This window comes from Eubalaena glacialis, chromosome 2 (genome assembly GCF_028564815.1).
Source record: "Eubalaena glacialis isolate mEubGla1 chromosome 2, mEubGla1.1.hap2.+ XY, whole genome shotgun sequence".
Lineage (NCBI taxonomy): Eukaryota > Metazoa > Chordata > Mammalia > Artiodactyla > Balaenidae > Eubalaena > Eubalaena glacialis.
Window position 1 is genome coordinate 32,605,015 of NC_083717.1, and position 27,626 is coordinate 32,632,640.

Genomic DNA, 27,626 nt, shown 5'->3' on the forward strand with positions numbered 1-27,626 from the left:
GCTTGCTCGCTCCCCGAAGCGGGGCGAGCTGGTTCCTTATATGAGGTGAGGGTAAGGGTGGGTCCAGGGCTCGGGCTGGAGGGTTGGCTTAGGAGGTTTGCCCACCCCTTAGGTGGTGTCAGTATCCTGCTTTTGCTCCTGACCCTTCAGAAGTGGCAGTTGGGTTTTTGGTCTTTTTGTATCTTGCTGTCCATAATTTACCCCAACTGCGCATGCATGCAGTTATTTTTAGTCCCTTATAGTTTCTTTGTATTTTGTTGCTAAAGGAGACAGACGTTTGTCCAGGTGCGAGCACTGCAGCAAAGGGTCCCAGGTCCCAGGTCCCAGCCTGTCTCAGACCCACCATACCTTCCCTTTAGGAGAAGGACACTGCAACTAACAAATGATTTTCTTCTACCACATGATGTACATTAAGCTTGTATTTTCCTAAATTAACATCTGACAATATCCAGGTCATTAAATGAACCACCCCAAAGCTAATGGCTTTTCTGTAATACAGTTGAAATATGTGTGCCCACCGTGGCCACATACTATTTGAGGGGCACAGCTGTGGGAATGAGATGGGCCTGTCCATGTGTCTGGCCAGGCCTCCAGGCATTGGAGGCTCCAGGCAAGGCTTCCTGCCCCGACAGCCCTGGCGAGGGGTAGGAGGTGGGCCAACCTGGGTCACAGCAGCAGGCCTGGGCCCTGTGACATCCCTCAGCATTTCCTGTTGCCGCCCCCTGGGCACGCCCTCTTCCAGGAGCCTGCTGCAGCAGACAGGTTAAACGGCCAAAAGCACAGAGCAAGGGCTGCTCTGCGAGGCTCACCTTCCCTTGCATGGTGAACACACACATCTTTCCCACTCTGGCAATTATTCCTACTAAAGTCAGACATCATTTCGAAGGTTGGAGAAGGTAATTTGAAAAGTAGGTGGGTAGATGGCATAGAGCCTGCTCATCCTTCTTTCAAACTGTCATTAGCCGTACAGGTCTCAGCTGCCGGCTCACATTATTACCATTGTTATTTTGCATTTGCGCATGTTTCTGTCCGTGGGTATGGAGGGAGGGGGCTGAGAGCAGCCTTTGGGGAGGCTGTGAAACAGCCAGTGCAGCATCCTTTCTTGGCACACTCAGCTGCGTGGATGGGCAGGGGCGGGGACGTGTGGAGGGGACAGCGTTCCCTGGCTCGGTGCACTCAGCGCGAGTGCTTCACATCATCCCTGGGTGTGGCTCCTCTTCCTGGGCCTGTGTGGGAAAAACAGAATGTGCAATGGGGGACAGAGCTTGCCTGAGGGGCTGCCGTCATGGTGATGGCACCACTGTGACCTCATTTGTACCTCGCAGCAACCTCGGGGGAGAGAACCACAGTTACGTCCATTTTCCTGATGAGTAGATTGAGATGTGAGAGAGGTGAGGCCGAGAGGAGGACGCTGGGACCTGAGCACCTACGGGGGTGGGGGTGGGGTCTACTGCCAAGAATTAGGCCCGTCCACTCGTCCACTCTGGAAGCCAGGAGCCCGGGCAGGAGGAGGCAGCTGGCACTACAGGAGGTGGGATGACATAGGGGTGGTCAAGGCAAAAAAAGGAGTTGATCCAAACTCTGTCTAGGAAGCCAGTGGGACCCCAGTGTTCCTCCACTGCAATCTCCAGACAAGCCTGGAAGTTTGTTCTTTGGAGAAATTGGAGAAGGGTGGCTCTGGGCTCAGGGACCCCAGGGACAGAAGAAGGTGGGCTGGGATTCTGGACTGAAAAGAGCTGGGGTATAAGAAGAAAGACTTCACACTAAGAGCACTCACAAAAACACCTTCCCAACTCTACCCCCAGGAAGAGAGAAGCATAACCTCTGCACTCCAGGGAGGGCACATGTCCCTAGAGAAGAGACCTGAAAATGCTTACCTATGAGGTTGCTCAACAAAGAAATCTGCTTTACCCACCAGCCTAAAACTCCCTCCTCCCAACAAATCTTCAAAGAGCACTTTAGTGTTGCTCTCTTGACTATGAACAGGTTGCCTAGGATCCCTGAATATGTGAATGAAGCTGCCAGCATGAAGCCAAACAGAAAAAAATGCACTCAGAGGAATTAGAGAGAAGGCAGCAGAAGAGAAGCTCTTAATGAAACTATCATAATATTTTCAGGGATATTTGTATCCAAGAGACAAGATCAATATTCTGTAAGGAAGGGGTCATCAAAGCCCAAGAAAGAGGAATCCTAATAGATGGGGTAGAAGGTAAGGTGGAAGAAACCTCTAGAGAAAGACAGAGATTGACAATAAGGAAGAAAAGACAACTAGAAGGTTGGTCCAGACGATTCAGTGTCCTACTAATTGGAGTTGCAGAAGGAGAGAACAGAGAAAACAAAGGAGAGACATTTGCAAAGAAACAATACAAGAAAATTGCCAACTGAAGGGTGGGAGCCTCCAGCTAGAGAGAGCTCATGAAGTGCCAGCAAAAGGAACTCTTAAAATTCCACAGCAAGATGTGTTATTATGAAATCTGAAAGCATCAGGAATAAAGGGAAAATCCTACAAACTGGTGGGTTGGGAATGCGGCGGGTACAGCTTGATACACACAAAGGTTTAAGTATTACAATGGCATTAGACTTCACAACGGTGGAAGATACAGACACTACAATGATGCCTTTGAAATTTTTAAAGTATTTTCAACCTAGATTTCTACATCTAGTCAAATTATCTTTCAAGGATGAGGTAGTATAAAAGTATTGCTAGGTGTGCAACATCTTTAAATTTTTACTTTCTGTATATCCTTTCTTGGAGAGATACTAGAGGATGTGCTCCAGCAAAACAAGCATGTAAACCAAGAAAGAGGAAGACATGGGGCACAGGAAGTAGGGCACCTAGCCCAACAGAGAGGCCAAGAGAAGCCCCAAGGTAATAGTTTGTACCACAGACCAAGAGAGCAACTGTTCAGATCTGAGCACCAAGTCAGATGGCCTGGGAGGGAGGCCCCCAGGGAAGGAAGAGCTGCTAGATTACCTGATGTGTGAGAGCATTTGAAACAACAGTTGATAGGAGTTTGACAGAAATATGGAAGCATTTGGGGGAAAGTTAGCCACCAGGACATTGAAAATAGTGAAAGGATGCACTTACCTCCAGTGTGGTGGGAGGGGTGGATTATAAGAAAGGAACATACTGGTCATGTGCTGTTTGGCTCTGCAATGAGCAATAGTCTTGGTAATGTAAACACTGACTATTAATTTAACCAAAAATTATGATCTAAGGATACATTAAGATGATGGGTGAGGGAGGAAAGTGGGAGCACAGTGGAGTACAAGTGTCAAGTCCTCCACAATTATAATAGAGAGTCAAAAACAATTTCAAGATATAATACATTTTTTAAAAGCACATATCCTTATTTTTTCAGAAGCAAATAAAAAAGAAGAAAAGCCGTGGCCCCTAGGGAGTGGGACTATGGGATGAGAGAGAGAGGCAGAGGACAGCTGCATTTCATCATGAGCCTAAACTATTTGGATTGTGCACTACACGTGGGGATCAGTTTTTCAAAACTGGGACTTGAAAACTTGGGACTTCCCTGGTGGTCCAGTGGTTAAGACTCTGCACTACCACTGCAGGGGGTGCGGGTTCGATCCCTGGTCAGGGAACTAGATCCCGCATGCCACGTGGTGTGGCCAAAAAATTAAGGAAAAAAAAAAGAAAACTTAATCGGAAAAGGAGAAGGAGGCTCCCATAGCTGGCCCACTGTCTTAGCTGGTGTGTTACAAAACCGGGTGTGGGGACAGGAGTAGGGAGGGGTCAGCAGCAGGAGGGTGCAGGAGACTCTGGGAAATTGGGACATTTATCCAATGGAAGCGGTCTCTGTCTAGTCGGTGCCCAGGGGAGAGCAGTCCTGGACCGGAGCAGCCAGTGGGAGACCTTCCCTTCCCTTTTCTGCAGGAACTCTCATCAAATTACGGCAGTTGGATTTGTTGGTGGAATATTGCCTCCAAGGAATACGGGCCACTGGTGCTGGGATGCAGGGAAGAGGTCAGGACTGGACTAGGAGAACGATGGTCCTCAGTCAGTTTGAAGAAAGTAAGTGGTGACATGGCTCCCCTGCAGTGAGATGAGAAGGACGGAGGGGAGAAGAGTTCCAGTGTTGGGAAGAGTTAGGAAATGGGGCTGAGCCATGTGTGGAGAGGGGAGCAAGGTCAAGTTTCCTTCTCAGGCCAGGGGTCAGGACTATGAGGTTCCCTGGTTTCCCTGGAGCCTTGCCCTTCCCTCTGTCATGGTCAATGCTGAGCCAGGGTCAGAGAGCTATAGCGGGAGGGGGAGGCTGGTGAGGAGAGAGAAGTGGGGAGAAGGAAGGCGGGTACACTGCTAAGAGGGACCGGAGCTCCCAGCTGACTCAGCAGAGCCAGGAGACAGAGGCGCAGTCGGCTAGTGTATGAGTTACCTTCTCTGTGTGACAAACGATGACCACACACCTGAACAGCATTATGGCACACAGGTTCTGAGGGTGAGGAATCTGGGAGCAGCCCCCTGGGTGTTGTAGTTCAAGGACCCTCATGAGGTTGCCCTGGCAGTGGTCTCTGGAGGCTTGACTGGTGCTGGAGGATCTGCTTTCTAGGTCACTCGCTCAAGGGGCTGTTGGCGGGAGGCCTCGGCTCCTCACCACGTGGGCATCTCCAAGGGGCTGCTCACAACCTGGCTTCTCCAAGAGCAAGTGATCCCAGAGAGAGACACAGAGACAGAGACGGACAGAGAGCTCAACCACAGAGGAAGCTGCGGTGCCTTTTATGACCTAATCTTGCAAATGTCACACCATCACTTCTGCCCTGTTCTGTTGGCCCTGGCACAGGTGGGAGGATTCTGCATGAGGGTATGAGCACCGGGGGGCACGATCCTGAGCGCTGTCTTAGAGGTTGCTTCCATGGATGGTAATGGGAGATGCACTGATTGGATACCTACTGTATGGGAGGCTCTGTGCTTTCCAGAAACTCGTTTTACCACATCACAGTTTTGCTACCATGTGGTTTGCCTAAGAGTTAGTCATGGCTCTGCACTGGACACTATGATGCTTCTTAATAAATGTATGGGATTGAAAACGGTGCCAAAGCAGGACCACCGTATCCAGAGGAAAGTGCCCATCCTTCCTACTAGACAGTGGAAAGGGAAAGGTTTAGATGATTCATCTCATAAGATGTTCTCGAGAAAATCTATTATTTGCTTACATTGATCCTGCTTTAGACAATGGTGCTGACCCCAACTCAGGGTGCAATGGTTATGAAAGGAGTTAGCAAAAGACAGAGGCCTGTGGCCGGAGAAAGATCTGTGAATGGTCGGGCTGTGGCTGTGACCAGCTCTTGAAGGAGACACCAGCTCCCAGGAAACTGACGCTCTTACTGGAATTCCAATTCTCTCTCTCCCCCTGCCCCATACCTAATTTTAATACAGTAAGTCCCCTACAAACAAACCTTCAAGTTTCGAACTTTCAAAGTTGCAATCGTGCCCCTGTATGCCAGCTGTTGTACTGTACTACTGTACTTTTCAAGATACTGTATTGTATTAAAAATGTTTTCTTTATTTTTTGTGTTTGCTTGTTTTTTATGTATTATTTGTGTGAAAAGTATTATAAACCTATTACAGTACAGTACTATATAGCCGATTGTGTTAGTTGGGTACCTAGGCTAACTTTGTTGGATTTACGAACAAGTTGGACTTACGAATGCGCTCTCGGATGGGAACTTGTTCGTATGTAGGGGACTTGCTGTAGTAGGATCATCAGCTCACGTCTGCTTCACCCTTTTCAGCTTTATCTTATTCACATTCCATATGAAAATACCATGATGCCTCTGCCCGAAGATGGGTGGTTTTGTTAACTGCTTGTCACAGCACAGAGAGGCCCGTGCCATGAGCCCACAGGTGGGGGACAGTAGGAGAGCTGGGGGCTGTGGGTTCCCCACACGCCTGACCCTGGCAGTGGCACTTCACCGATGTCCCCTCCTGGGCTCTGGGGACAGCGCATAGAGCTCCAGTCTCTTCCCTGTGGAGCTTATGGTCGAGCGGAGGGGACAGATATTAGTCCAAGTACCTCACAGATAAATTCGCAATTACAAATGACAAATGCTGATATGAAAGAGAGTGCAGGGTGGAAGGAGGTAACGGAGCCTGGCTTGGCTGGGGGCCCAGGAAGTACCTCAGAGGAGGAGGGCGGGCAGCAGGGGATAATTCCCAGTTGTCACTAGGATCAGAGAACAAAGAGGACCCAACCCTCTCATTTATGCTCAGGCTAATATTAGCTTGAGAGACGTGTGAATAATTTACTTTTTCTCACAAGTGCTGTTAATACTTAAGGGTAAAGAGTGAAAGATCAAGCCCCAAACTGAACAATAAACACAACCTTCAGGGATGTATTTCTGCACCAGCCAAGGTGTCTTCTCATGGGAACAGCAGAATCACCCAGAAACAAGCATCTAATTATAGCAGTGCCATCTGTGGCACCAAAATAAGGATGATTATCAACACTATCTTTCAGGTTTTTCACTAAGTCAGAACAATTTGCTAAAAATAATCTGTACTGTATCCGCAACGCCCCCAAACAATGTGTGTTTTCCCATCACCACAGGCCCGGGGACCAGGGGAGCATTAGACGCTGCTGGCGGCCACGTTCTTTGGTTGGCTGGGTTTCATCCCAGGTTTTATCACTGGGGCAGTGGAAGATGGGCTGGACAGAAAGTTAAGACTGGCTCCCAGCCAGCAGTGGAGGGCCACACAGATACCAGGATGGGCGGGAGACCTCGACTGAAAGCCTGGGTGCATCTCCCAAGGGCCTTCCAGGGGTTTCAGGGCCAAAGGCTGGTCCCCAGTTCCTGGAATCCTGCTGGGTCCAGGGATGTCAATTCCCCACCTCGACACATGCACAAATAAAGGCTATAAGTCAGACACCAATTCACTTGCCCATGGGAAGTTTCCTTTCTAGGTCTGAACACTTATGTCCCCCACCCAGGGCACCCCTTCCTGGGATCAGAATTACAGTGAAGTCTACAGTGCCCAGTGAGTACGGGCACTGAGCTCAGAAAGGCAGGAGTGGTGATCATGACATGTCATCCTGGTCATAGGGCCATGGTTGGCTTGTATAGAACCTTCATGTGAATTAGAAGAGAGGGGACCTAATCTAATCCAGGACCAGTCAGAAGAGTAGGTCATGCACTAGACTTCAGACCCACTTGCCTCCTCAGAAGGGAGCCTTTGAGTAGTGTGCAAACTTCATGGCCCCCTGTGGTTGCCACGGATGTAAGAATTCATTTATGCCCCACAGCACAATGGCCTCTTCAAGTCAGAAGAGCCCCTGCCTCAGATGCAGGGAGTCTTTTCCCTGAACAGGGCAGGATGGACACAACCAGTGCTGGCCTTTGGATTTCCTTAGGGTCTAAGCAATGGAGAGTTTATGTTGATTTGTAAGTTTTTAGGTTAATAATTTGCAAACTGTATCCTGGGGCTCTCTGGCATTTCCAGGAGGTGCTCAAGGCTGATTGAGATGAGGGGCAGGTTGAGCAAAGAAGGTTGGACCTCCCATCCCTGCTTCAACCAGGAGCACGCTCTCTGTCTCTCTGTCTCTGTCTCTCTCTCTGCCTCTCTCTCTCTGCCTTACTTGTTGGACGACTATGTAAGATTTACTTTGGAAAAAGAATTTCATAGGACAATTGTCTAAACTAATTATTTTCTACTCAGGGGAAAGATCTTTCAAGAATGAAGGTGAAATAAAGACTGAGGGAGTTTACTACCAGATGACTCTTATTGAAGGGAGGTCTGAAAAATGTATTTCAAGAGAATGAAAGAGATCTCAGATGGAGGCTTGAGGTGGAAGAAAGGACATGTAAGGGTAAATAAATACAACCATTGATTTTACCAGCAGTGTGAATAATACCTGGTGGGATTGGGAAAATCAGAATAGAATTAAAGTTCTAGACAGGAAAACACACATGTCAAGCATGAGTTACATGGAATTCAAGTGTCCAAGGTCCTTGTTCTGCTGGGTGGAACATAAACATATTGAGTTCAGATTTTTATATATTAAGAATTCATGGGTGAAGTGTGAAATGGTGGGTGAGATGGGTGAAGGGGGTCAAAAAGTACAAAATTCCAGTTATGAAATAAATAAGTCCTGGGGATATGATGTACTGCATGGTGACTGTAGTTAATCATGCTGTGCGGTGTATTTGAAAATTGCTAAGAGAGTAGATATTAAAAGTTCTCATCACAAGAAAAAAATTGGTAACTATGTGTGATGATGGATGTTAACTAGACTTACCATGGTGATTAATTGATAATATATACATATGTTGAATCATTACGTTCTACCCCTGAAACTAATATAACGTTATATGTCAATTATATCTCAATTTTACAAAAGGAATTCATGGTATAATTTCTAAGGTGTTCACTAAAAGATTAGAACAAGGGTATGAACGAAAAAAAAAGCATTCTTAAAGAAGGGGGAAAAGATGGAAGACAAAGAAACCATAAAATTACATGCTAAATTAACACCCAAATATATCAATACTTTATATATCAACTATATATACGTTAACTAAACATATATAAAAATACTTTATATATACTTTAAATACTTTTACTGTATGTACTTTAAATACTTTTAAATACTTTTTACTCTCTCTATATACATACTAAATGTTCCAGCTGAAAGACGAAGATTCTAGAACTAGTTTTTAAAAGTATAGTTATTTACTTTTTAATGAGAGACTTCTAGAACATAACGTTACAGAACAGTTGAGAATGAAAGGCTGGAAAAAAGATATGTGCATGTATTTAGATACAAAGAAAGGGGTGTCATTATGTTAATATCAGATGAGAGTATTTTGATGAAAACATTATTAGCAGCAAAGAGCGTCAAGTAATAATGATACAAGATTCAGGACTTCCCTGGTGGCGCAGTGGTTAAGAATCTGCTGCCAATGCAGGGGGCACGGGTACGATCCCTGATCCAGGAAGATCCCACATGCTGTGGAGCAACTAAGCCCTTGCTCCACAACTACCGAGCCTGTGCTCTAGAGCCTGCAAGCTACAACTACTGAGCCTACGTGCCACAACTACTGAGCCTGCGTGCCGCAACTACTGAGCCCGAGTGCTGCAACTACTGAAGCCTGTGCACCTAGAGCCCATGTTCTGCAACAAGAGAAGCCACTGCAATGAGAAGCCTGTGCACCACAAAAAAGAGCAGCCCCTGCTCACCGCAACTAGAGAAAGCTCGTGTGCAGAAACAAAGACCCAACATAGCCATAAAAAAAAAAAAAGATACAATATTCTATTAAAATTGAGGATCAGCTGTGCGTGGCCCCCAGTGTGGCCAGTCCCCCCATCCTCTGTGCTCCTTTGCTCAAGCACCCAGGTGGGAGGGCAGAGGAGGCCTGACATCTATTGGCCAAGTTACCCTGTCCACACGGTTATGTCAAGCCTCTCATGGGTGAAAAGATTCTCATACTCTGCACACTCCTGGTCTGTCCAATCACGTGCCTCTTCCCAGGTCTCCTTGTCCCTGACCTTCCAATTCACTCCTTCCAGGCTCCTGACCAGCCAGCTAAGCAAGTGCCCACTGCCTATGAGTCCATGTATATCCTTACCTCAGGGCACCTTTCTGGACACACAGAGTGGATGGCCAGGTGCCCCGCATGACACTCTGCCCACGAGGAGGACTCTCACAGCCGCAGCCACCCCTGCTGAGGGCTGCGAGCCGTTGTTGTCCATCTTTGTCCCTCCCTGACACATGGAACAGACCCGTTCATGAAACAAGCTTGGGCTTTTTCCTCCTTGGTCCACTCATCATGAAAACCCCCATGAGGGCTTCGGTGTAAGGTGAGGGACAGGTGTCAGTTCACAGAGGTGGATGCCATGGGATCTGGACCACAGCTGGTGGTTTGTAGCCCAAGAATCAAAGCTGTCCACACAATGGTCTGTCTCCTGCACAGCCCCTTCTTGCTCTGAGAGCCACTCATATCTCCTCCAAACTAGAAACCTTCTGCACCAGCTGATAAATGGATCAGAGCAGTTCCCAAGTGTGAAATATTCTGCCTCCAAAACCGGAAAAGGCCTGCCAAGCATTGTGCTTTTTCCTTAGAGGTAGGAAGTTTAAGGTGCAATAACTTTCCCTTTATTTGGAGGAGTAATCCGTCATGCCCTAGACAACTGGGTTCCTAAAAACACCACAAATGGGTCAGGCCCCTGAATCTTTGTGGGGTTGGTCACCCAGAGAACACATGTCTTGCCGTGGCATCAAGGGTACTTGTCACTTCCTGCCCTTCAGGTCTGGTTGACCTTGTATCACAAGACAGTAGACCAGTGTGCTGCTCTGTAGAAAGTTCATACAGTGTGGTCCCTGACCTGCAGACTTATTATCATAGAGAATAGGAGAATCAACACAGCCTTGGAGCAAAACTCTGAGTGTTTACTTTTGTTCACCACACGTGAATACGAGTTGGTCCTCCTTCTGATGGGTATGGAAAAGATGAAACTCATCAGGTCAATAGCTACGGGCCATGGACTGAAGGCTGTATTAATCTGGTTTAATAAAGAAACTCCAATAGGGCACAGTGGCTGCGGTTGGACTATTGCATGGTCAGTTTGCGGTAGCCCACTGTCATCCACCTGACCTGTGTGGCCTTTGCAGGGAAGATACTAGTGATTTAAATTCTAGTCAATTAAATTAAACACTAGTGAATTAAACTGGGGCGGTGATGGCACCACCATCTTGAAGTTTTTGAGTGGCACTACTCTCTGATAATCCTCCTTTCCACCTCACCCCCAATGTAGTATTGTCTTTGAATTAGTATCTTACCTAGACGGGGCCAGTTCCAGGGCTGCCACTTGGCCTTCCCACATAGCCCCTATTCTACAGGACAAGGAACAATTTGTGGGTTCTGCCCACTGTCAAGTGAGTTCATTCTAGTCAAACATTCAAGAACTCAAGCCATGGGCAGATGGTTCCCTGGGCCCAGTGAACACACTGTGATGGATTTGAGCCAGAAATCCATTTGTTACCTAACTCCTATGTGCCCTCACCCTAAAAGGAGGGCATGATGGCACTACAAGTAGCAGTATCACCCCGACCATATCCCACCACCCTTGCAAATCTGGTTAATCCCCTTTCCCAGGACGCAGTTCCCAAGGAGACGGCCACAGGCCCTTTCAGAGAAGGACTGAAGGAATCACTGCTGTACACTCACTGTGGGACTCAGCCTACTCTTCAGTTGATGGAGTCTGCATGTGAAAACCAGCTCAGGTCTGGGAAATGGGCAGAAGACCATGACTTTCCATAGCCTTGTGTGAATACATCTCTTTTCTTCTTGAGATATAATCCATACAACATCCAATTCACCATTTTAAAGTGTACAACTTAGTGGTTTTTAGTAATTCACAAGGTTGTGCAACCATTGCCACTATCTGATTCCAGAACATTTCCATCACCCCTAGAAGAAACCCTGTACCTGTTGGCAGTCAGGCTCAATTCACCCCCTTTACCACCCCCAGCAATGATTAACCTACTTCTCTCTGTATTTGCCAGAATATTGGGCATTTGATACAAATGGAATTATACAATATGCAACCTTTCATGACAGGTGTCTTTCACATTGTGTAGCATGTGACAGTATGACATTCCTTTTTATGGCCGATAATATTTCTTTGTATGGATATGCCACATTTTGTTTATCCAGCTGATAGACATTTGTTTGTGAATCCATTTTTGACACTTTAGATTATGCCTGTTCAGCAGTACCTTAGATGGCTGCCCCTCTGTTTTGCCCCTAGGAACACCTTGTGCTATAAGCCATCTCCATTGCATGGATCTCTGAAAATAGAACGTCACCCCCTTCCCCCTCATTCTGACCTTGTAGCCCATTATAATAATTATGGTCATCACACCCACTTGAAGAAACAAGTGCTGCAGTTAAGGGCTGCTGCTGGCCCTTGCTGTTCCAGGGGTCTGTCACCCCCACTGCTTCCAGGAGCCCTGTTCTGTGATCACACCTCCTACCACCAGCCCTGGCTGCCCTGCCGGGGACAGCCTCCACTGAGCTTCTTAACGTGGCCAGCACCTCCCCCCAACAGTGAATTCCTTACCATCTTGGTAAGTGTCCTCCAGACCTTCCAAGGAGCAGAGTCAAATACTGGGTTTTCCAGTCTCGTAGAGTTGACCAATTCTTTTCTGTTTAGTTTTGTTTTTTATTGAAGTATAGTTGACTTACAATGTTGTGTTATTTTTAGATGTACAACAAAGTGATTTCATTATATATATATATTCTTTTTCAGATTCTTTTCCTTTATAGGTTATTACAAGATATTGAATATAGTTCCCTGTGCTATACCGTAGGTCCTTGTTGTTTATCTATTTTATGCATAGTAGCGTGTATCTGTTAATCCCATACTCTTATTTTATCCCTTCCCACCTTTCCCCTTTGGTAACCACAAGATTGTTTTCTATGTCTGTGGGTCTTGCAGGATCCTTCCCTGAGCCTTTGATCTTTCCTCCACAGTCTGCTTTGCAAGTTCTGGCATTGTTTTCCCATTGCCATTATCTTTAAAAACTAGGCCATTCACTGCTTTTTTCAAGCTTCCCAGAGCCATTCCAGAAGGAATCATTCTAGGACGCATTCCAGGATGTTGAGTTCTGTGTGATGGCCGAATGCTCTCATATCAACGGATCTCTCTAACCTGCTTACACTTTTGCCCCCTCGGATCAACCCCCAGGTCTGTACTAGGCAGGTTCAGCAGCTACTTTGGTGTATAATTCCTCTCCTTCCTGCACAGGCCAGCAAACATCAGGACCCAGATCAGAAAGGGCGGGGGCTGACACCCGGGATGGGGAGATTGGGACTGGACAGCCTGGAGCCCCCAGAGTCCCCTGAACTCCTCCAGGGCTCCCTCGGGTTTCACTCCCACTCGCTGAAGGCAGAGTCCCCATCCGTTGCTTGAAGACTGCATGCACCACACAAGTGCCTTTTAAGATCATGCTGGCTTCCGCGGGACCAGCCCCACCTCCCCTCCTGGGCACCAGACCAATAGCTAGAGCTTGGCAGCAGGCAACGCAAACCAACTGGGATGACTCAGCAGAAAGGGACTTTACTAGAAGGACACCAGGAAGCAAGGCTGCAGAACCAAGCTCGGAAAACACCCAGGAACCGAGGGAGCGTGGAGCAGGCACACGTGCGCAGCCGAACCGCAAACCGGCCTGTCAGGGTGGTGCTGCGGCTTTACCTTCTGGGGCAGCCCACTGCCCGGCTGGGTACCAAGTCTAGGCATCCCTTCATGACATCACCTCTCACAGGGAGCCCAGGCCTCATGCAGGAGCATCCCCCAGGTCACAGGCCCGTGTGCCCTGCTGGGTGCGTGGGCTGGTGAGGAAGGATGGTCTTGCTACTTTGGCTTCAGAAGTCACCTCCCACCAAACTCCCACCATGGGGCACTCCCTGCCAGTGCAGGAGGACATTTGGGTCACGGTCAGGGAAAGACAAATGTCCCTTACCTGCGGTTAGGTGAGAGGGATGCAGGATCGGGGTGCTGGGCTCTTCCCTCAGATCTGCTGTCAGAGCACACGCATGTTGGCAAGGCCAATTTTTTAGAATATGGCCCTTCCTTGGGAGAATTTTGATTCTATGAGACCACCCGAGATGTCCTCCAAAGGAGTGAAGCCCTATTGTTACAATGTGGGAATCTAGCCAGTGGGTGCAGAAGGCTGGGGAAAGACGCTGTGAGTGAAAAATATCACCAGCCATATCAATAAACACAGGATGTTGCAGCCATCAAGCCGTCACATTACAGCCTCCCAGATGGTGAGCCCTGAGGGAACTCAGGATGGAAAGAGAATGCCCACCATCAAACCATCAGAAACTGCAGCCACTCCTAACGGTGCACCCTGAGGGGGTTCAGGATGAGAAAGCACAGGATACTGGCCCCAGATAGCTGAGGTGCACATCAAAGGAATGATTTCAGTAAGCCCAGACTCTTGCATCTTCCCATACACAGACAAGCACTAAATTCCTTAACTTGAGATGTCAGTTTTCTTTAATTAACAGTAATCTTTTGATGTTCTGAAACTTGGTCTTTGTTGCAAAAACTCCTATACATCCTGGTTTCCCCCTGCCTCCTGCCCTGGCCTCTTCGGAGCAGTCCCTTAGATAATCTGAAATGCTGGGTCCCCAGCTTAAGTCCTCAGTTTTGTCCACCAAATAAAACATAACACTCAACTTTTAAGTTGTGCACGATCACGGTGCTAGCAGGGGTGGGTTCTGCGTCTATCTCCTTAGAAGGTAGGCGACCACCTCCTCCCTGAACCCTCACATGGTCTTCCCTCTATGTCTGTGTTCTAATCTCCTTTTCTTACAAAGGACACCAGTCACATGAGATAAGGGCTCACCTGAATGACTTTGTTTCACGTTAATTACCTCTTTAAAGTCCCAATCTCCAAATACAATCACATTCTGAGATCCTGGGGGTTAGGACTTTAATAGACCAATGATGGGGGGGGGTGTTGATTCATCCCATAAAAATGTAAAATTCAATTGTGTCCTTGTAAAAGGAATATTGTCGAACAGTTCGTCTTGCATCTTCCTTTCTGGGCTCCACCCTGTCTGTTCACTGAAGCTCCCTTGGCCCTTCTCGGACAGCATTCTTCCCTCCTTGCTACACAACTTCACTACCTACTCATGATCAGATGCAGCGTGGAGATATTATTCTCACTAGGGTGTGAGGGGCTGCTAACTCTTAGTGCATGGTCCCTTTTGCTTTGGAGGGAAAGAGATAGCATCTAGAGAATGTAGTTTTAGGACCAGAGGGAGGTCAGACTAAGGAGGTGAAGGTGGTCTTCAGTAATCCTCCACCTCCCTGCCTTCAGCGACTGCCTGGATTGCAAGAAAACAACTGGGAGTCGGGGGTCCAGCTATACCATCGACTATCTGTGTGGCTTTAGGAAGCTTTTAGTTGTTTTGAATGTCATTTCCTTCATCTGTAAAGTGGACATTGCCTTCACATCTTGTTCTCATGAGATGAGATGGTTTTCATGTTGTAAAGCACTGGGACATGTCAGTACCCATCACACGTATGTCTTAGTAGACTGGCTGGGGGTTAGCAATGACAACTTCTAACTACCGGCCTTTTGCTCCGTAATCTCAGGGTGACCTCTGAAGGGCCCTGCTCAGTTTGGGGGCGGCGCCCACTGCAACTCAGTGAGCGAATGTCTGCCTTGGTGAGTCTGCAAGAGGTCACCAACCCCCAGCATTGCAAGCTTCGCTGCATCTTGGAGAAACACTGGATGCTCTCCATGTGACCTCCTCACTGCACAGCCAACAAACCTGCGCTCTGGAGAAGCTCAGGGCTGCACCAGGCTCTCAGGGTGAGTCATCAAGAAGGTGGGCCAAGAGCGCACATCCTCTGACTCCCTCCAGGGCCTGTGTCCCTCCCCCCATGCTGAGAAGGAAAAGGTGACTTCCACTCTGTCTAGTGCTTTGTAGAGGGTAAACATGTGTTTTAAACTTATCACTGCATTAATAATCCAAACAACCCATTCTGCCTTGAGCACACTGAGCCTGTTGGGATCCTGTTGAACTTGACAGTCCAAGACATGCGACATAGCCTCAGGCCACAGCCTGCTCTGCCATGGATAGGCTCCTGCATGAAATTGCCTGCCTGTGTCAAGTGTCCCCTCAACCCTTTCCTTAACTAAGGGGACTGAATGTGGCACCACTGGGCTGGCAGAAGGAAGATGACTACCTGATGCCTGCTTTGTGGGATCCAGACATGTGCAATGGACATTTGCTTGTTCAGTGAAAGTGTTTGGGGCAACCACTAAGGCAGCAGTTGAGAGGCAGGAGGAGGAGGCAGAGCAAGGTGGACACAGAGGACCAAGTCCTCCAGATGGAGGGCAACAAGGGAAGGAAGGGAGGCTGGCTTTGGGGACTCAGCCAGTGGCTAGAAGAGGAAGGTGCAGAACCCAGCCCCAGCCTGGCACACAGCAGATGCTCAGCGACTCAGGGCCAGCATGGACAGGCTAGGCTCACTCTCTGGTGTCTCTCTCTGGAGCCTTTGAGCATGTGGCTGACGTGGGCCCTGCAAAGACCTTTGGGGGCCATGAATGTTCTCCAGGACCAGAGAGGATGGTAGATCTGGAAGAAGCAGGAAATGTCCTTCTTCCACCCAAGGCTAAGAAGGGATGTCGTTACTGTGGGGTGATGACGATGGTGATGATGTTTGGTAGTGTTGAAGGTGATGATGGTGAAGAGGTGGTAGTGATGATGATGGTGATGACAGTGGTAATGATGATGGTGATGATGATAATGGTGGTGATGGTTATGATGCTGATGACAGTGATGATGGTTGTGGTGATTGTGATGACGGTGGTGATGATGATGAAGATGATAGTAATAATGATGGTGATGACGATGATGGTGGTCATGATGTTTGTGATGATGAAGGTGATGATGATGACGGTGGTGATGATGAAGGTGATGATGAGATGGTAGTGATGATGATGTGATGGTTGTGATGGTGGTGATCATGGTGATGGTGGTGGTAGTGATGATGAAGGTGACAGTGGTGGTGGTGATGGTTATTATGGTGATGATAGTGATGGTTGTGGTGATGATGACAACAGTGATTATGATGATGGTGATGACGATGATGATGACACACAAATTCATAGGTTTGGTGAAGACCATCACCTCACACTCTTCCTGACACTCACCTGTCAGTTTGAGATGTTACGATGAAAGCTTTGCACTTTGACCCCACAGTCTTTTGCTAAAGACAACTTTTGATGAAGGACAACTGTCCGGAGGCAGAGTTATGTTATGATTCAGTAGCTACTTACACTTCAGTGTGGCTGGGCTCAAGCTCTTTCATGAAGGTGTGTTCTGCTGGGAAAGTTGGCAAAGAGTGGTCCTCAGCAGAGAAATAAAGAGAATGGAGTGCAGGAGGCTTCTGTGCCCTGTGGGGCGCCCCCCACCCCCGGCTGCCACCCCCTCCCTTCATCTGCTGCCCAGATGCTCTGCCGGGCTTCTCTGGGAAGCCTTTCTCCTCACTCCTTCACCACTCCACCCTTCACCCACGGCTGGCTCTGAACACCCCAGGCAAGGCACCAAAGAGTTTGCTGAGTAGAGAAGCTTCTGGAATGCCTTACCTGCCCTGGGCCATTCCAAATTGACCTTGCAAGGCGAGGCAGAGGCACAAGCTGGCTGCCCCTGGGCTGCTCTTGTGTAGCCCCTGTAGTTTGTAAATTAGTTAAAAGTTAGAAGTTTCCATATTTAAGAAAATTGGTTTTCTAGACTGTATAGAAAAACTGGAAGACTTGGCGTTCCCACAGGCAGCTACTGGCAGAAACCCTGGGACAGAAGTCCCAGATTCAGCAGCAAAATAACCGATATTTTAAATTTTATGCTGCTGTTTTGAGGTGGTTTATTAATAAATAAATGATACCACAACCAAAGCTGCCTAGAACCACCCTCCCCCAAATCTTGGCAGGTCAGGGGTGATCCCTCAAAGTGCCCCATTCGTGTTGGGGTCTGCCGAACTCCCCATGCAGTAAAAAAGCAATGACAGCATCTGCCCTGTGATCCACCAGCCGGGACAGAAGGAAATTAGAGTGGGCAATCTCCACTCCGAGTCCTGGGCTACTGCAAGGCTTCTAACTGGGTGTGGGTCCCTGCCTTCCCATGTGAGGGGTCTGATGGTAAGTGACCCAGGAACACCCACACCCTTTTTCTCCCCACCCCAAGCCTGCATTGCCAGCTCTGAGCCGGGCTCCTGTGTTTGATCTAGTTCCAGGGGCCGGCAGGCACTCTCCTGTCTCTTCTTCCTGGTTGTGATCAGTTCTCCAGCAGCACCATCAGGCCCTGCAACCCAAGGTATTTGCAGCTTCCCGGCCCTAAATTGGTCTTACGAGGCCTTGGTCCAGAGGCACGTCCATCTTGCAGTACAGTCTTTGCTGTACTGTCCCCTTCTGGAAGGTCTCGTGTGGCCGGCCCACCCCCTGAACGGATGTGGTTGTGAAATCCAGCAGAGTCCAGCGTGCGGGTTCCGAGGTCCGGATGCTGGACCCATTGGTCCTCATTTGGATGGCGGTGCTTCTTCCCTATGTTTCTGGCCAACACTGCACCTGTGGGGCTGCGGGGGCTCGCGGGTCTGACACGTCAGAGTGGGCTCCTTCTGTGCGTATCCGCTGAGACAGAGCTTAGAGGATGCCAAGAAGTGAGCACCAGGCGATGGCCTTCGCTTCCCTCTTTTCCTGCAACGACTGGCGTGTCCAGTACCTCTGAGGTCTGGGCCGCGTTCTCCAGTTCTCAGCTCCATCCCATGCCCAGGACCGAGGCCACTCAGGCAGCCTGGGGCCACGACAGCAGGGTGGCCACCTGCACCCACACCCATCTCAGATCCTGAGAGAGAGGAGCATCCAACCTGCTCCCTTGGGGCAGGGGTTGGGCCCCGTGGCAATAGACAACCTCAAGTCTCAGGCTCATGGAGCCCTAAGATGTGGGTTTCTCTCCATACTGTTTTAGAAACAGTTTATTTGTTTTCTCTTTTTTTCAAAACTGAGATGTAATTGGCATATAACATTATATTAGTTTCAGGTGAACAACATAATGATTCGATATTTGTATATATCGCAAAATGATAGCCACAAGTCTAACTAACATCCATCACTATACGTAGTTACAACTTTTTTCTTGTGATGAAAACTTTCAAGATCTAGTCTCTTAGCAACTTTCAAATACACACCACAGTATTACCAACTATAGTCACCATGCTGTACATTACATCCCCAGGACTTACTCATATTATAAGTGAAGCTGTACCTTTTGACACCCTTCACCCATTTTGCACACACCCCGCACCCTGCCTCTGCCAACCACCAATCTGTTCTCTGTTTCTATGAATTTAGTTTGTCTGGGTTTTTTTTTTAGATTCCACGTATGAGATCATAAGGCATTCATCTTTCTCTGTTTGACTTATTTTACTTAACATAATGCCCTTAAGGTCCATCCATGTTGTCACAAATGGCAAGATTTCCTTCTTCTTTTTATGGCTGGGTAATATTCTGTTTGTGTCTATTGAATTTCATACTGTGTGCACATGTTGTCTCTTCAAAGATTTTTCAAAATAAATATATTTAAAGTCAGATTACAATAAATGCTGGAGAGGGTGTGTAGAGAAGGGAACCCTCCTACACTGTTGGTGGGAATGTAAATTGGTGCAGCCAGTATGGAGAACAGTATGGAGGTTTCTTTTTTTTTAATAAGTTTTTTGGGGGTTTTTTGTGTTTTTTTAATAAATTTATTTATTTATTTATTTTTGGCTGCGTGCGGGCTTTTTCTAGTTGTGGCGAGCGGGGGCTACTCTTCGTTGTGGTGCACAGGCTTCTCATTGCAGTGGCTTCTCTTGTCGTGGAGCATGGGCTATAGGTGCCCAAGCTTCAGTAGTTGTGGCTCGCAGGCTCTAGAGCGCAGGCTCAGTAGTTGTGGCGCACAGGCTTAGTTGCTCTGCGGCATGTGGGATCTTCCCAGACCAGGGCTCAAACCCCTGTCCCCTGCACTGGCAGGTGGATTCTTAACCACTGCGCCACCAGGGAAGTCCCTGGAGGTTTCTTTAAAAACTAAAAATAGAACCACCTATGATCCTGCAGTCCCATTCCTGGGCACATATCTGGAGAAAAACATAATTCAAAATGATCTATGCACCCCAATGCATGGATAGTAGCACTATTTACAATAGCCAGGACATGGAAGCAACCTAAACGTCCATCAACAGATGAATGGGTAAAGAAGACGTGGTATATATATATTGGGTTGACCAAAAAGCTCATTTGGGTTTTTCCATAAGACGTTATGGAAAAACTTGAATGAACTTTTTGGCCAACCCAATACAATGGAATGTTACTCAGTCATAAAAAAAAGAAAGCAAGAATGCCATTTGCAGCAACATGGATGGACCTAGAGATTATCATACTAAGTGAAGTAAGTCAGAAAGAGAAAGACAAATATCATACGATATCACTTATATGTGGAATCTAAAATATGATACAAATGAACTTATTTACAGAACAGAAATAGACTCACAGACTTAGAAAACAAACTTATGGCTACCAAAGGGGAAAGGCGGGGGAGGGATAAATTAGGAGTTTGGGATTAACATATACACACTACTATATATAAAATAGATAAACAACAAGGACCTACCGAATAGCACAGGGAACTCTACTCAATATTCTGTAATAACCTATATGAGAAAGGAATCTGAAAAGGAATAGATACATGTATACATATAACTGCATCACTTTTCTGTACACCTGAAACTGACACAATATTGTAAGTCAACTATACTCCAATATAAAATAAAAATTAAATTAAAAGAATAAAAATAAAGTCAGATTTTTACCGACTACCGATCTCTGCTTAGATATTCCTAAAACGAAGGGTTTTTTTTTTTTTTGATTACTCAAGTTTGAAAAACTCAGCTAACATGTGCCCTTCCTGGAGTGTCACATCAGCATATTAAAATACTGAGAGGGGCTTCCCTGGTGGCGCAGTGGTTGAGAGTCTGCCTGCCAGTGCAGGGGACAGGGGTTTGAGCCCTGGTCTGGGAGGATCCCACATGCCGCGGAGCGGCTAGGCCCGTGAGCCACAATTACTGAGCCTGCACGTCTGGAGCCTGTGCTCCACAACAAGAGAGGTCACGATAGTGAGAGGCCCGCGCACCGCGATGAAGAGTGGCCCCCGCTTGCCGCAACTGGAGAAAGCCCTCGCACAGAAACGAAGATCCAACACAGCCAAGAATGAATAAATAAATAAATAAATAAATGTACTAAAATACTGAGAAATTTACTGTCTCAGAGAGTAAAAAATCATGTTGAAGGTGCTTAAACCTGAATTTTCCAAATTTGTTCAAATAACTATTTTTCCATAAATTCTCTATAAATAGTCCTGGCTAGAAGTAGCCAGCTGTGTTTTATGCCACAAGGCTCAGGAATAGCCCCTTGACAACACAGTGCCAATCACACAACCTCAAATACCAGGCACAGGTCCAGACGTGGAGGACACACTGGGGCAGGGAGGGCCATGCTCGGGAATCTATGATCTTGGGAGTATGGAAAGAAGATACTATGCAGAGAAAAAAGTCCCCCAACCTACACCCAGTTTTCCCAAGCGCAGACCTCTCATTCCTTCATTCCGGATTCAATCATTCATTCAACAAACACAAGGTTTACGGCCTAGGCCCAAATAGGGTACATCCTCTGCCCTCAGGAAACTGTCTCCAGTGAGGAAGATGTGCAGAAACCAGCAGCCTCAAGGCACTGCAGTGTCGTGGGCTTAGCAAAGCCTCCCGCAGAAAGTTGTCCATGAACCCCACACAGAGGATGAGCTAAGGCACCAAGTAGAGGGGTGTGGATGGCGCCCCAGACCCTCCGGAGCGCAGCACTTCATGCAGCTGAGAGCGGACCCATGGGCACAGGTGGGCAGCGCTGGCGAGTGCGTTCTGAGCTCTGCCCTGGGCTCCATGCCCACTGCGTCTGTGTTTGTCCTTCTAGGAGGCCCAGCTGGAGCTCAGAGGCAAGAGGGAGGAGGAAGTGTCTGCTTGGATAGGACGGCAGTAGTAGCAGCAGTGGTCAGGTGATTATGGACCCCAGGACCCCTGGCAGAGGCAGCACCTTCACAGGAATTGCAGCCCTGGCCATGAAGGTGCCTCCACCCAGATCCAGGACCAACATCCCCAGCTTCTCCCCCAGCCCCAGCTTCTCCCCCAGCCCCAGCTTCTTCCCCATCCCCAGCTTCTCCCCCAGCCCCAGCTTCTCCTCCATCCCCAGCTTCTCCCCCATCCCCAGCTTCTCCCCCATCCCCAGCTTCTCCCCCAGCCCCAGCTTCTCCTCCATCCCCAGCTTCTCCCCCATCCCCAGCTTCTCCCCCAGCCCCAGCTACTCCCCCAGCCCCAGCCTCTCCAGTAGGGCAACAGAAGGTGCAAGCTCTGGGCTCTAGCCTGAGGGTATTTGTGCTTCTTTTAAATTGTTTTTAAATTTTAATTTTTTAGCAAACAAAGCAATGTGTTTTTAAAAAATTCTAATTTCTACAAGTATATATTCTGCCATATTTCTGGCTCCACATCCAAGACTGTAGTGTCTAGAAGCACACTGAGTCCTTGCAGCTTCCTTTCACAGAGCAGTGTGAGTGTGATGTCCAGACGGAAGTGCTTTGGCTCCGGCTACCCAGACCCCTGCTCTAGTGCTCATATTCATTGCATAGGATATTGAATGATCTGAAACCATAGATTATTTCATGAATGTGGCTTCCTAATATAAGTCTGTTAGACATAGTTGTTCTTTTCTGTCACTCTTTCAGCCCCTTGTACTCTCATTGTGAACCAAACTGGAGATAATAACATTGAATCTATTCACTTTGTCTAGAGCTGTTCAAAACAGCACACGTAGTCACCCCAAGACAGCGGAGTGCCTGGCTGTGGTTCTGTGACTGGGCGCACTGCAGCTCACCAGGCCAGTGAAACTTACACCCAGCATCTTCTCTCAGACCGAACAAATCTGGCTCCTTTTGCCACCCACAACTCCACTCCTTCGTAATTGAACCATCACCCTTAACTGCTTTTTGAAGGTGGTGTGTGCCATCTGTCACGTTGTGAGGCATGATTTTTGCTTCTTGCCATCACCTGGGGGATGCCAGCGCTGGGGGATGCTCGGCATATTAAAGTATGGAGAAACTTCAGAGGGAAATCTTTTCACGTGTTTGCTGTGAGCACGTTCATTGGTTAAGAATGCTCATACTGTGGAAAGAATTCCCAAGAGTTATTGGTAAATTTTCACGTATATAGGCGCTAAAGAGATTCCATTGTAGGAGTCAAGTCCAGTTCAAAAACAAATACTGTGGCTGTGGTACTAGTGCTTCTTATACCTGATACCATCCCTCCGTCCTTGGGTTTGCTGGTCCTCCCTTTCTCCCTTTCACTCTTCCGTCCTTCCACGCCTTTGTAACCAGTTCTTTGTCTTACTTCCCTCTGTGGCAAATACCTAGAGTGGATTCCATTTTTCTGACTGAACCCAGGCTGATTCAGCCAAGCCCTCCAAGTGGGGTCTGTGATGGGGTTAGTCACCTGTTTGAGCTTGAACACAGGGACGGGCTCACTGCAGATGGGCAATGGAACACTTCACTGCACCATATTGGTGGTACTCAATCATTGCCCAGGGCTGCCTGGGAGGGAGCACCACTGAAAGTTAGGCTTGTAACAGGACAGTGCCACGTACTTGGCCATATGGTAAAATGGATGTCTACAAGGACTGTGGGGATGGCAGTTCCCTGAAGAGATCACAAAAAGGAAGATGAAGATGAAGATAAGGAGGAGGGGAAGAGAGGAAGGGGAAAATGGATAAAGCAGGCTGACTATATTAAAATGAAGAACTTCTGTTCAAAAGATTCCATGAGAGAGTAAAAAGGCAAGTCACAGCTGTGAGAAGATGTTTGCAACACATATATTTGACAGAAGACTCATAGCCAGAAGACATAAAGAGCTCCTAGAAATCAACAGAAGATGGCAGACAACCCAACAGGAAAAAGTGGTTGAAGGTTTGGGGAGGGTGTGCTTTACAAGAGTGTGTCCTAGTGGCCAATAAACATACGAGAAAGTGCTCAACTTCACAAGTCATCAAGGAAACACCAATTAACACAGCAGGGCTTCCCTGGTGGTGCAGTGGTTAAGAATCTGCCTGCCAGTGCAGGGGACATGGGTTCGAGCCCTGGTCCGGGAAGATCCCACATGCCATAGAGAAACTAAGCCTGTGCGCCACAACTGCTGAGCCTGTGCTCTAGAGCCCATGTGCCGCAACTACTGGAGCTTGCACGCCTAGAGCCTGTGCTCTGCAACGAGAGAAGCCACTGCAACGAGAAGCCCACACACCACAACAAAGAGTAGCCCCCGCTCGCCACAACTAGAGAAAAGCCCACACGCAGCAACGAAGACCCAATGCAGCCAGAAAGAGAGAGAGAGAGAGAAAGAAAGAAAGAAAGAAAGACTATTATTTAAAAAAAATAAAACAGCAAAACATCAAAACCAAAAGAAATGCCCCTTCACACATGAGGATGTCTGGTGGGAATGCAGAGAAATCAGAACTCATATACCTTGCCAGTGGGAATGCTAAATGATGCAGACACTTTGGAAGAGTCTGGAAGTTCCTCAAAAGTTAAACATAGAGTTACCATTTGACCCAGCAATTCCACTCATCAGTATCTACCCAAGAGGAACGAAAATATATGTCTACACAACAATTTGCATATGAATTTCAGAGCAGTATTATCCATAAGAGTCAAAAAGTGGGCACAACTCAAATGTTTTAAAATGGTGAATGGATAAACAAAAAATGCAGTCTACTCATGCAATGGAATATTTCTTGGCCATAAAAAGGAATTAAGTACTAATACATGATATAGCATGGATGAACCTTGAAAATACCAAGCTAATTGAAAGAAGCTAGTCACAAAAGACCATATATTATATAATTCCTTTTATAGGAAATGTCCAGAATAGGCAAGTCTATAGAGACATAATAGATTAGTGGTTGCCAGGCACTGGGAGGCATAGGATGTTGGGGGTGATAGCTAAAGGGTTTGGGGTTTCTTTTGGGGTGATGAAAATGTTCTAAAATTGTGGTGGTGACTCTATAACTGTACGAAGAAACTAAAATCTATTTAATTGGATACTTTAAATGGATACATTATATCTCAATAAAGCTGTGCAAGAAAGAAGAGAGAGAGAAGTGAAAAAAAACAAAAACAAAAACAAAAAAACACCCGCACATCAAAAAGGCTAAAATGAAAAAGACAGATTCCTGAGCATTGCTGAAGGTCTGGAAAAAGCAGAGCTCACACACTCCTGGGAGGAGTGGAACTTGGCATTATCACTTTGGAAAACAGGTGTTTATCACCGAAGCTGAGTACAGACACACCTACCACCCAGCAGCTCCACTCCTAGGAACGTATGCAACAGAAACACTTATGTATGTCACCAAAAGACATGTAAGCAGCACTTGGCAATAACTAAGCACTGGAAACCACCCAAATAGCCATCAACAGTAGAAGAGATAAGCAAATGCTTGTATCTGCACAAAAAGAAACTTCACAGCAAGGAGCGTGAGCAATCTACATACGACACACAACATAGATGAATCTTATACACGCTGAGTTGAATGAAAGAAGCCAGCTCCTACCTTAGAATATAGACTGCACGAGTTCACGCGTATGAAGTTCAAAATAGGCAGAACTCTTTGGTAGCAGTAGTTACCTTTTGGGGAGTGGGCCCTCAGGGAAGCGTCTGGGTGCTGGCCATGTTCTGTCTTTTTTAAACTAATTAATTTATTTTTATTGAAGTATAGTTGATTTACAATATTGTGTTGGTTTCAGGTGTATAGCAAAGTGATTCAGTTATACATACACATATATCTATTTTTTTCAGATTCTTTCCCTTATAGGTTATTACAAAATACTGAGTGTAGTTCTCTGTACTATACAGTAGGTCCTTGTTTATCTATTTTATATATGGTAGTGTGTATCTGTTAATCCCAAACTCCTAATTTATCCCTCCCCCATGTTCGTGTCTTGATCTGGGTGTGGATACACAGATGTCTTCACCTGTGTGCCCCTGGCTGTACACTTCGCGTTTGTGTACTTTTCTGTATTTATGTTATAGTTCAATAAAAAGTTTACCAAAATTTTAAAAATAGGAAAAGGAGGAGAGAAAATAGTCTATACACAGCAAACAAGAAAAAGCATGTCCCATGGCAGCTGGTTTTCGTTTCTATAACTAGTCCTGAGACCTGTTGGTGGCCAGAACCCCCCAGGCTCCAGGGCCGCCCAGGCCCACACCGCAGCTGATGGAGCCCTTCACCTGGGGGCTCACTCAGCTTTACCTGGGAAGGCTTGTCTCCTGCTTTGGTTGTGGTTGGACCTTCTGCCTGACTCTACGGTTGGACAGGGGGTCCTGAGAGGCGCACCAGAGCCTCCCGTGACTCCCAGACCGGTCCTTCCTGCCTCTGTGTGTAGCAGCTCCCAGCCTCCCCTTGGTGATCGGGATGGATACCCCCCAGGCAGTAGAAGGTCCCCCTTCTTCGCCTGTTGGTGAAGGAGCCTGCGGATTCCAACACAGCCTGTGTCAGTCTCCACCGCCCATTCAGCAGGACTCTGGTCCTCTGTACCCAGGGAGGGTTGCCCCACCCCACCGGGGGCCAAAACTAGCAAACCAATGATGCTCCAAGTTGCAGGAATGGGCAGCAAGCACTCGGCGAGGGGGCTATTTGGTGTTACACTTTGAGGAGCCCCCTCCCGCGCCCACTCCTGGATCCCTGGGCTCGTAGGAGAAGCAGCAACATACACAGCTGCAGGGCGTCCTCAGGACAACACCGGCCCCAGAGATGTGTGCTCCTGCTGGTGCCAAAGCTACGTCTTCCGCAGGCTGTTCACCATTCTTCCAGGCCAGCTGCTTCTGGAGTTTTCTATGCATTTGCCTGGCACTTTCTTTCAGAAGTCCTGAGCCCCAGGAACCCTCTCAGTCCCAGCAAACCAGAAGGACGATCACCGCAGATGCCTTCCAAGCCAGAGTCCCTCCGGGGGTAGGACCAGATCTTGGTGGTCTCTGTGAGCCCCTTGCCTGGCCCAGTGCAGGCACCCAAGCTCGCAGCAGGAGCAGAGCAGCTCTGCCACTGGGTCTGAAGAGTCAGGAGGACCCCCGCGCTGGTGTGACCCCGAGGAGTGGCAGCCGTGACACATGTCTTTTCAGGAGTCACAAATCAGGGCACCGGCCACCTCTTGTGTTTCAGTGTCGTATTCTGTGCATTTTGCTAACTTGGGCAGCTGCTGTAACAGGAGAAAGAAACGAACATTTGAAAGGTGATCTGCAGACTTGGTAGGGCTTTCCCCGGCATTGTCTTGTTGGATGTGACCCCAGCTCTGTGAGATGAGCAGTGTTGAGGCCAAGAAGGGTGACACAATTTTCCCAAGGACCCCGAGCAACCCCCTACTCACCCGTGTTTGAACAGGTTCCACCGCCTTCTCTGAGACTGGGCCCAGAGCCCCTCCCCACCCTGTGTGCCCGGGGCCCTGCACACAGACCTTCTAAACACCTCTCTGTGTAGGATGAATCTGCCAGGGCTGCCATAACAAAGGGCCACAGACTCGGTGAATTAAACAACAGAAATTAATTTTGTCACAATTTTGGAGGCCAGAAGTCCAAGAGTAGTCAGCAGGGTTGGTTTTCTTGGCTTCTTGGAGAAGATGGCCCGTCTCCTCCCCGTGTCCTCACGTGGTCGTCCCTCTGCGTGTGTCTGTGTCCTAATCTCTCCTTTTCATAAGGGCACCGGTCAGATTGGATAAGGCCCACTGTGGTGACCTCATTTAACCTTAATTTCTTCTTTAGAGGCCCCATCTCTAAATACGATCACATTCTGAGGTACTGGGGGTTGGGACCTCAACCTCTGAATTTGTGGGGTGGGGGGCACAATTCAGTCCATCACAGCCCATTTGGCCTGTAACAGGCCCGATACCACACCAAGCTCAAGGGACTGTGGGTGCAGCCGTGGTTGCAGAGAGGGAAGGGCCCTCTGGGAAGAGGGAGCTGCAGGTGTCTGGAGATGCCAGGAAGT

The 27,626-nt window shown here is 47.8% G+C and overlaps 1 non-coding gene across 1 annotated transcript; it reads left to right on the forward strand.

Moving 5' to 3' along the window:
* The first annotated feature begins 3,527 nt into the window (after positions 1 to 3,527).
* On the forward strand, positions 3,528 to 3,600 carry TRNAG-ACC (transfer RNA glycine (anticodon ACC)). Its single transcript has one exon. It is a non-coding gene; the product is annotated as a tRNA-Gly (tRNA).
* The last annotated feature ends 24,026 nt before the right edge of the window (positions 3,601 to 27,626 follow it).